Genomic DNA, 8,168 nt, shown 5'->3' with positions numbered 1-8,168 from the left:
CCCTGTGTGCATGATCTGTGGACAGGTGACTCAGGGACACAAAAAATACAAAAGGAAGAGCTTCTGTACTGTAAAAATGATGTCCACATCAAAGGGTCTCACAGGCATTTTATTTAAAAGTTTTGAGGAGTTTATGTTGGTTCAATGTCCGTTTTACCGCGGGTGTCAATACCGACACTCTGGCACAGCGCGGTACCTCCCGATGAGCAGGGGCTTGTCACCTGCTGTCTTTAGGAAGAGACTACTCGATGACAAACATGAAAAGTCACTACAGAGCAGTGAAATCGACTAGTTCATACAACCCCAAGTTTGTAGTGTTCGTATGTCCAATATTTTCATCAATCAGCAACTGAAGCGCTGCTACCTGCTGTTCTTTCAGTAGACTGTCAAATTCTGGAATCACAATCACAACGTCCGCAACTACTCCATATTCAGCTGCCACATCCCAGTCATTGTCCGGCTCTTGAATATCCTGATAATTGGACCAAACAAATTTAAACACCACAATTATTATCATTCCCTTATTGCATCACAGTTATTAGCCAATATTGACTTGTTTAAACCTCATGTGGATAACCAAACTTTTCAAGCTATTTTACCAGCTGATCCATTTAAGCAAATGAACTTTAACATTAATTCCAAATACTTTAATTTGTTTCACATTTGATGCTGTTCACTTAGGACTCATTCCTTTTTATTTTGAATGAATTAAAAAGAAATGCACCTCAACTTACTCTGGCTGCTGGGTCGGGTGACACATCATTCCTGTGTACCATAGCTGCTCAGGAGTTTGGTTTCCTTCTGTTCTAAGAGGATAGTTGTTCCAGCCTTGAAGAAAAGCTTGTAGGTCTGCCTTCAATTTAAGAAGAAACGTCATGTGAACAGCAAAATGATCTTCTGTAAAAGAGTTAGAAATTGATTGCTGCGCCTTTGTCACACATGTTGCATGTACCTCCACACCTGTGATAAGGGATACTCTGAGTATGCCCTAGTGGTGAGACGTGTAATATAATGGTGGCCTCAGAGGGGATGCTGAGTCAGGGTGAGGTGCGGACGAGGTGACCGTTGGCGGTTTCTGGTGTCGAGGTGGTCAACGTTTCTGTTCCACAGACATGCCCTTGGCTACCGGCCAGGACGAAGCGGTGCGGAGCTGGGTTTGGAGAGAGTCGTGATGAAGCGGAGGGGATGCGGACGGAGGGCGAGCAGCTTCGCTGCGAGGGCCGAACGACGCTGCTTGCAGCTTTAATTTATTATTATTATTATTTTTTTTTTTCTTCCGCGTCTTTGGGTGGCCTTTAGGGGGTCTTAGCATATCCAAAAAGTCACCAAATTCTGGCCCAATATAGAAAGTGCGTGAAATTTACGTATTTCACTGGCGATGTGAAAGTTCATAAAAAAGTGGCTGAACAGCGCCCTCTAGAAAGTGAAAAATACCCCTCTCCATAAAGCTTAGTTTATCGTACAGTTATGAAATTTGGTTTACTTGTAGTACTCAACAGTCCGCACAGAAAAGTCTCTTGCAACCATGGTCAATATCAAACAGGAAGTCGGCCATTTTGGGTTGAAATGGAGATTTTTAGCCGTTTTGGCCATTTCTAGGGTCTACATTTGGTTGAACAGTTTGGTCAATTTTCGCACGATTGTCTCAAAAATAGTGTACTATCGAACAGAAGCGATGGACGATTCAAATGAGAAAATAAAATTGACTTTTCGTAAATACTGAAGGGGCGGGGCCAGACCTCAAAGTTCGAGCACTCGCCAAAAAAATTCAAATTGCTATAATTTCATAAATGAAAGAATTACAGTTAAAACAATTTCTAAGGACAATCGTCATCGCCCCCCGAAGACAAATGAATGGTCGATTGGTGATGTCACATAAGCCCCGCCCCCTCAGGACTTAAAAGGTCAAGTTTTACTGGGAAATTTTCCAAAATTCGCCCTTTCAAATAATCATCTCAGATTTGTAGCAGGTAACTGAAGACAAGTTGGGGTTGCTTGGCGTCACTTTATGAGAGTTTTAAGCAGAAGGCGGGGCTGTGGCGGTGCGGCGAAGTCAGGCGTACCGACGTGGACATATGTTTGCCTCCCATTTCGTCATTTCTAGAGATATCGCCACGACACCTCTTGGGAGTGATCTTAGTCCGGCCCCCAAAAGAATCAGATGTCAACATCTGGTGGGTGTGGCCTATTTTCTGAAATAGCGCCCCCTAGGACCATTAAAACTGTCAGCCCCAAGCCATGCTTTGACTGAGGAGTACGAAATTTGGTACACTAATGTGGTGTCTCAGGACCTACAAAAAAGTCTCTTGGAGCCAAGTGCAAAGTCGCACAGGAAGTCGGCCATTTCGGTCCAAGTACTCGATTTAGTGGTTTTCGCACACATTGTTTGGAGAGTGTTGCACCAACACCCTTTTCACCAATCACCTCCAAACATCTTTTATACACTCTTAAGACATAGATGAAAAAATTCAACCGTCGGATTTTAAATAAGTATAAAGGTGTGGGCGTGGCTAAGCCTCAAACTTTGATCTGTCGCCACGCCACTCTTTTTTTCACAGCTCCCTATTGGACTCCTTTTAACCAATCACCAGCAATCACTGGCAAATAGCAGCAGACAAGTTGAGGTCACTTGGTCTATAGCACTGGCAGGTTTCGAATAAAGGCGGGGCTTTGGGAGCATGGCGAATTTCACCATCAAGCCATGGAAATACGTTTGTCTCTTATTTCTTCAATCATTGTGACATCGCCACACAATTTCTGATGAGTGATCCTAATCTGACCCCTAATAGAATTGGACAGCTGAAGTTTGTGGGCGTGGCCTATTTTCTGAAATAGCGCCCCCTAGGACCATTAAAACTGTCAGCCCCAAGCCATGCTTGGACTGAGGATCACGAAATTTGGCACACTAATGTAGTGTCTCAGGACCTACAAAAAAGTCTCTTGGAGCCAAGCGCAATGTCGCACAGGAGGTCAGCCATTTTGGTCCAAGTACTCGATTTTCTTTACTCGGTTTTCGCACACCTTATTAGGAGAATGACGTCTCGTCGTCCTTTCCACTGATCACCTTCAAACTCCTGCTATATACTCTTAAGACATAGAGGAAAAAATTCAACCGTCGGATTTTAAATAAGTATAAAGGTGTGGGCGTGGCTAAGCCTCAAACATTGACCAGTCGCCATTACGTTACTTGACTTAATCACTTCCATGTGCATGATCAGATCAAATTCAAACTTTGTCTGTGTGATCACTGACTACATCTGAAGACAGCGACAATGTGGACAGCTGACTTCACCTAAGCCCCGCCCCCTGACTACAGGAAGTCTACTGTTTTATGGTGAACTGCCCATATTTGTCCCCTCTAATTTAGTCAACATGACACTAAGGTCATGCACTGTCTTCATGATGTTGTAATGACCATTCAGATCTGCTAGCTTTTCAGAAAGGGAGGGGCTTTGATGCCATGGCAAATTCTGGCGTGACGCTGTGACCTTACATTTGACTGTAACTTCCACAAACAGCTTCCGATTTGCCCAAGACTGAACATCACATCACCAGTGTGGTAAAGATAGAGTATCTCCTAGTGGTGAGACGTGTAATGCTGGGCTCAAAGGGGATGCTGAGTCAGGGTGAGGTGTGGACGAGGAGGCCGTTCACGGTTTCTGGTGTCGGGGTGGTTGATGTTTCTGTTGTGCCAGACGTGCCCTGGTGCCCCCGGCTGCCGGCCAGAACGGAGCGGCGCGGAGCTGGGTTTGGAGAGCGTCGGGGATGGAGCGGAGGGGGTGCGGACAGAGGGCGAGCAGCTTCACTGCGAGGGCCGAACGACGCTGCTTGCAGCTTTAATTAGGCCCGAGCAGCGAAGCGCTGCGAAGGCCTATTGTATCTGCTCCGTTTATTATTAGGCCCGAGCAGCGAAAGCGCTGCGAAGGCCTCTTGTTTTTGCTCTGATTATTATTAGGCCCGAGCAGCGAAAGCGCTGCGAAGGCCTCTTGTTTTTGCTCTGATTATTATTATTTTTTGTTATTCCGTGCCCCCTTTGAACAGCTTTTTGGGGACCTTAACATACCCCAAAACTCACAATATTTTGCACACTTGTCAGGCCTGGTGAAAAATTTGATATTTTAAAGGTCCCAAAAAAATCGCAAAGAAAATGGCTGAACAGCGCCCCCTACAAAGTGAAAAAAACCCCTCTCCATAAAGCTTAGTTTATCGTACAGTTATGAAATTTGGTACACTTGTAGTACTCAACAGTCCGCACAGAAAAGTCTCTTGCAACCATGGTCAATATCAAACAGGAAGTCGGCCATTTTGGGTTGAAATGGCGATTTTTTGCCGTTTTTGCCGTTTTTAGGGTCCGTTTCTGATTGGATTGCTCGATCATTTTTCGCACGATCGTCTCAAAAATTGTGTAAAATTGCTCAGAAGGGATGGGCGAACAAAATGAGATAAGGATTCTGAGTTTTCGTATATGTTGAAGGGGCGGAGCCAGGCCTCGAAGTTTGACTACTCGCCAAAAATATTTAAATTGCTATAACTTCATAACTGAATGGAATAGAGTTACCAAACTTTCTGTGGTCATTCGTCATCCACCCACAAAGTAAATTGAAAGGTCGGATGATGACATCACACAAGCCCCGCCCCCTCAGGACCAAAAAGATCAAGTTTTACTGTGAAAGGTCCCAAATTGCCCCATTTCACTTAATCACCACAAATTTGTAGCTGGTAACTCAAGACAAGTGGGGGTTGCTTGGCGTCACTTTATGGGAGTTTTCGGCAGAGGGCGGGGCTGTGGTGGCGCGGCGAATTCAGGCGTACCGCCTTGGCCTTACGTTTGCCTCCCATTTCGTCATTTCCAAAGATATCGTCACGAAACTTCTTGTGAGTGATCCTAGTCCGGCCCCCCAAAAGATCTGATGTGAACATCTGGTGGGCGTGGCCTATTTTCTGAAATAGCGCCCCCTAGGACCATTAAAACTATTAGCCCCAAGCCATGCTTTGACTGAGGATTACGAAATTTGGTACACTAATGTGGTGTCTCAGGACCTACAAAAAAGTCTCTTGGAGTCAAGTTCAAAGTCGCACAGGAAGTCGGCCATTTTGGATCAAGTACGCGATTTAGTGGTTTTCGCACACGTTGTTTGGAGAGTGATGCTCCGTCGCCCTTTTCACCAATCTCCTTCAAACTTCTGCTATATACCCTTAAGACATAGGGGAAAAAATTCAACCGTCGGATTTTTCAAAAGTTGAAAGGTGTGGGCGTGGCTAAGCCTCAAACTTTGACCTGTCGCCACGCTACTCTTTTTTTCACAGCTCCCTACTGGACTCCTTTTACCCAATCACCAGGATTCTGTGGCAAACAGCAGTAGACAAGTTGAGGTTACTTGGTCTCCAGTACTGGCAGGTTTTGAAAAAAGGCGGGGCTTTGGGACCATGGCGAAAATCGCCATCACGCCATGGAAATACGTTTGTCTCTCATTTCTTCAGTTATCGTGATATTGCTACGAAACTTCTGGTGAGTGATCCTAGTCTGAGCTCCAAGAGAAATAGACAGCTGAATTTTGTGGGCGTGGCCTATGTTTTGAAATAGCGCCCCCTAGGACCATTTAAACTATTAGCCCCAAGCCATGCTTTGACTGAGGATTACGAAATTTGGTACACTAATGTGGTGTCTCAGGACCTACAAAAAAGTCTCTTGGAGTCAAGTTCAAAGTCGCACAGGAAGTCGGCCATTTTGGATCAAGTACGCGATTTAGTGGTTTTCGCACACGTTGTTTGGAGAGTGATGCTCCGTCGCCCTTTTCACCAATCTCCTTCAAACTTCTGCTATATACCCTTAAGACATAGGGGAAAAAATTTAACCGTCGGATTTTTCAAAAGTTGAAAGGTGTGGGCGTGGCTAAGCCTCAAACTTTGACCTGTCGCCACGCTACTCTTTTTTTCACAGCTCCCTACTGGACTCCTTTTACCCAATCACCAGGATTCTGTGGCAAACAGCAGTAGACAAGTTGAGGTTACTTGGTCTCCAGTACTGGCAGGTTTTGAAAAAAGGCGGGGCTTTGGGACCATGGCGAAAATCGCCATCACGCCAAGGAAATACGTTTGTCTCATTTCTTCAGTTATCGTGATATTGCTACGAAACTTCTGGTGAGTGATCCTAGTCTGAGCTCCAAGAGAAATAGACAGCTGAAGTTTGTGGGCGTGGCCTATATTCTTAAATAGCGCCCCCTAGAGCCATTAAAACTTTCAGCCCCAAGCCATTCTTTGACTGAGGATTACGAAATTTGGTACACTAATGTGGGGTCTCAGGACCTACAAAAAAGTCTCTTGGAGCCAAGCGTAAAGTCGCACAGGAAGTCGGCCATTTTGGTGCAAGTACGTGATTTAGTGGTTTTCGCACACATTGTTTGGAGAGTGATGCTCCGTCGCCCTTTTCACCAATCACCTTCAAACTTCTGCAATACACTCTTAAGACATAGGGGAAAAAATTCAACCGTCGGATTTTTCAAAAGTTGAAAGGTGTGGGCGTGGCTAAGCCTCAAACGTTGACCTTTCGCCATTACTTTACTTGACTTAATAACTCCCATGTGCATGATCAGATCTTTTTCGAACTTTGTCTGTGTGATCATTGACCATATCTGTAAACAATGACAATGTGGACAGCTGACATCACCTAAGCCCCGCCCCCTGACTACAGGAATTTATTTTTTATGCTGAAATGCCCATATTTGTCCCCTCTAATTTAGTCAACATGACCCTAAGGTCATGCACTGTCTTCATGATGCTGTAATGACCATTCAGATCTGATAGCTTTCCAGAAAGGGAGGGGCTTTGATGCCATGGCGAATTCTGGCGTAACGCCGTAATCTTAATATTCAATTTAATGGTGAGCTCAGAGGGGATGCTGAGTCAGGGTGAGGTGCAGACTAGGAGGCCATTCGCGGTTTCTGGTGTCGGGGTGGTTGACGTTTCTGTTCTGTCAGACGTGCACTGGTGCGACGGCAGACCGGAGCGGCGCGGAGCTGCGAGGGCCGAACGACGCTGCTTGCAGCTTTAATTATTTTTTGTTATTCCGTGCCCCCTTTGAACAGCTTTTTGGGGACCTTAACATACCCCAAAACTCACAATATTTTGCACACTTGTCAGGCCTGGTGAAAAATTTGATATTTTAAAGGTCCCAAAAAATCGCAAAGAAAATGGCTGAACAGCGCCCCCTACAAAGTGAAAAAAACCCCTCTCCATAAAGCTTAGTTTATCGTACAGTTATGAAATTTGGTACACTTGTAGTACTCAACAGTCCGCACAGAAAAGTCTCTTGCAACCATGGTCAATATCAAACAGGAAGTCGGCCATTTTGGGTTGAAATGGCGATTTTTTGCCGTTTTTGCCGTTTTTAGGGTCCGTTTCTGATTGGATTGCTCGATCATTTTTCGCACGATCGTCTCAAAAATTGTGTAAAATTGCTCAGAAGGGATGGGCGAACAAAATGAGATAAGGATTCTGAGTTTTCGTATATGTTGAAGGGGCGGAGCCAGGCCTCGAAGTTTGACTACTCGCCAAAAATATTTAAATTGCTATAACTTCATAACTGAATGGAATAGAGTTACCAAACTTTCTGTGGTCATTCGTCATCCACCCACAAAGTAAATTGAAAGGTCGGATGATGACATCACACAAGCCCCGCCCCCTCAGGACCAAAAAGATCAAGTTTTACTGTGAAAGGTCCCAAATTGCCCCATTTCACTTAATCACCACAAATTTGTAGCTGGTAACTCAAGACAAGTGGGGGTTGCTTGGCGTCACTGTATGGGAGTTTTCGGCAGAGGGCGGGGCTGTGGTGGCGCGGCGAATTCAGGCGTACCGCCTTGGCCTTACGTTTGCCTCCCATTTCGTCATTTCCAAAGATATCGTCACGAAACTTCTTGTGAGTGATCCTAGTCCGGCCCCCCAAAAGATCTGATGTGAACATCTGGTGGGCGTGGCCTATTTTCTGAAATAGCGCCCCCTAGGACCATTAAAACTATTAGCCCCAAGCCATGCTTTGACTGAGGATTACGAAATTTGGTACACTAATGTGGTGTCTCAGGACCTACAAAAAAGTCTCTTGGAGTCAAGTTCAAAGTCGCACAGGAAGTCGGCCATTTTGGATCAAGTACGCGATTTAGTGGTTTTCG

At 45.2% G+C, this 8,168-nt stretch overlaps 1 protein-coding gene across 2 annotated transcripts in view; it reads left to right on the top strand.

The window, feature by feature from the left end:
• Window positions 1-8,168, top strand: part of LOC107380006 (diablo IAP-binding mitochondrial protein) — a 155,634-nt gene that overhangs the window by 77,407 nt on the left and 70,059 nt on the right. The window lies entirely within an intron of this gene.

Source organism: Nothobranchius furzeri, chromosome 13 (assembly GCF_043380555.1).
Source record: "Nothobranchius furzeri strain GRZ-AD chromosome 13, NfurGRZ-RIMD1, whole genome shotgun sequence".
Lineage (NCBI taxonomy): Eukaryota > Metazoa > Chordata > Actinopteri > Cyprinodontiformes > Nothobranchiidae > Nothobranchius > Nothobranchius furzeri.
This window is presented reverse-complemented; position numbering and strand designations above follow the sequence as displayed.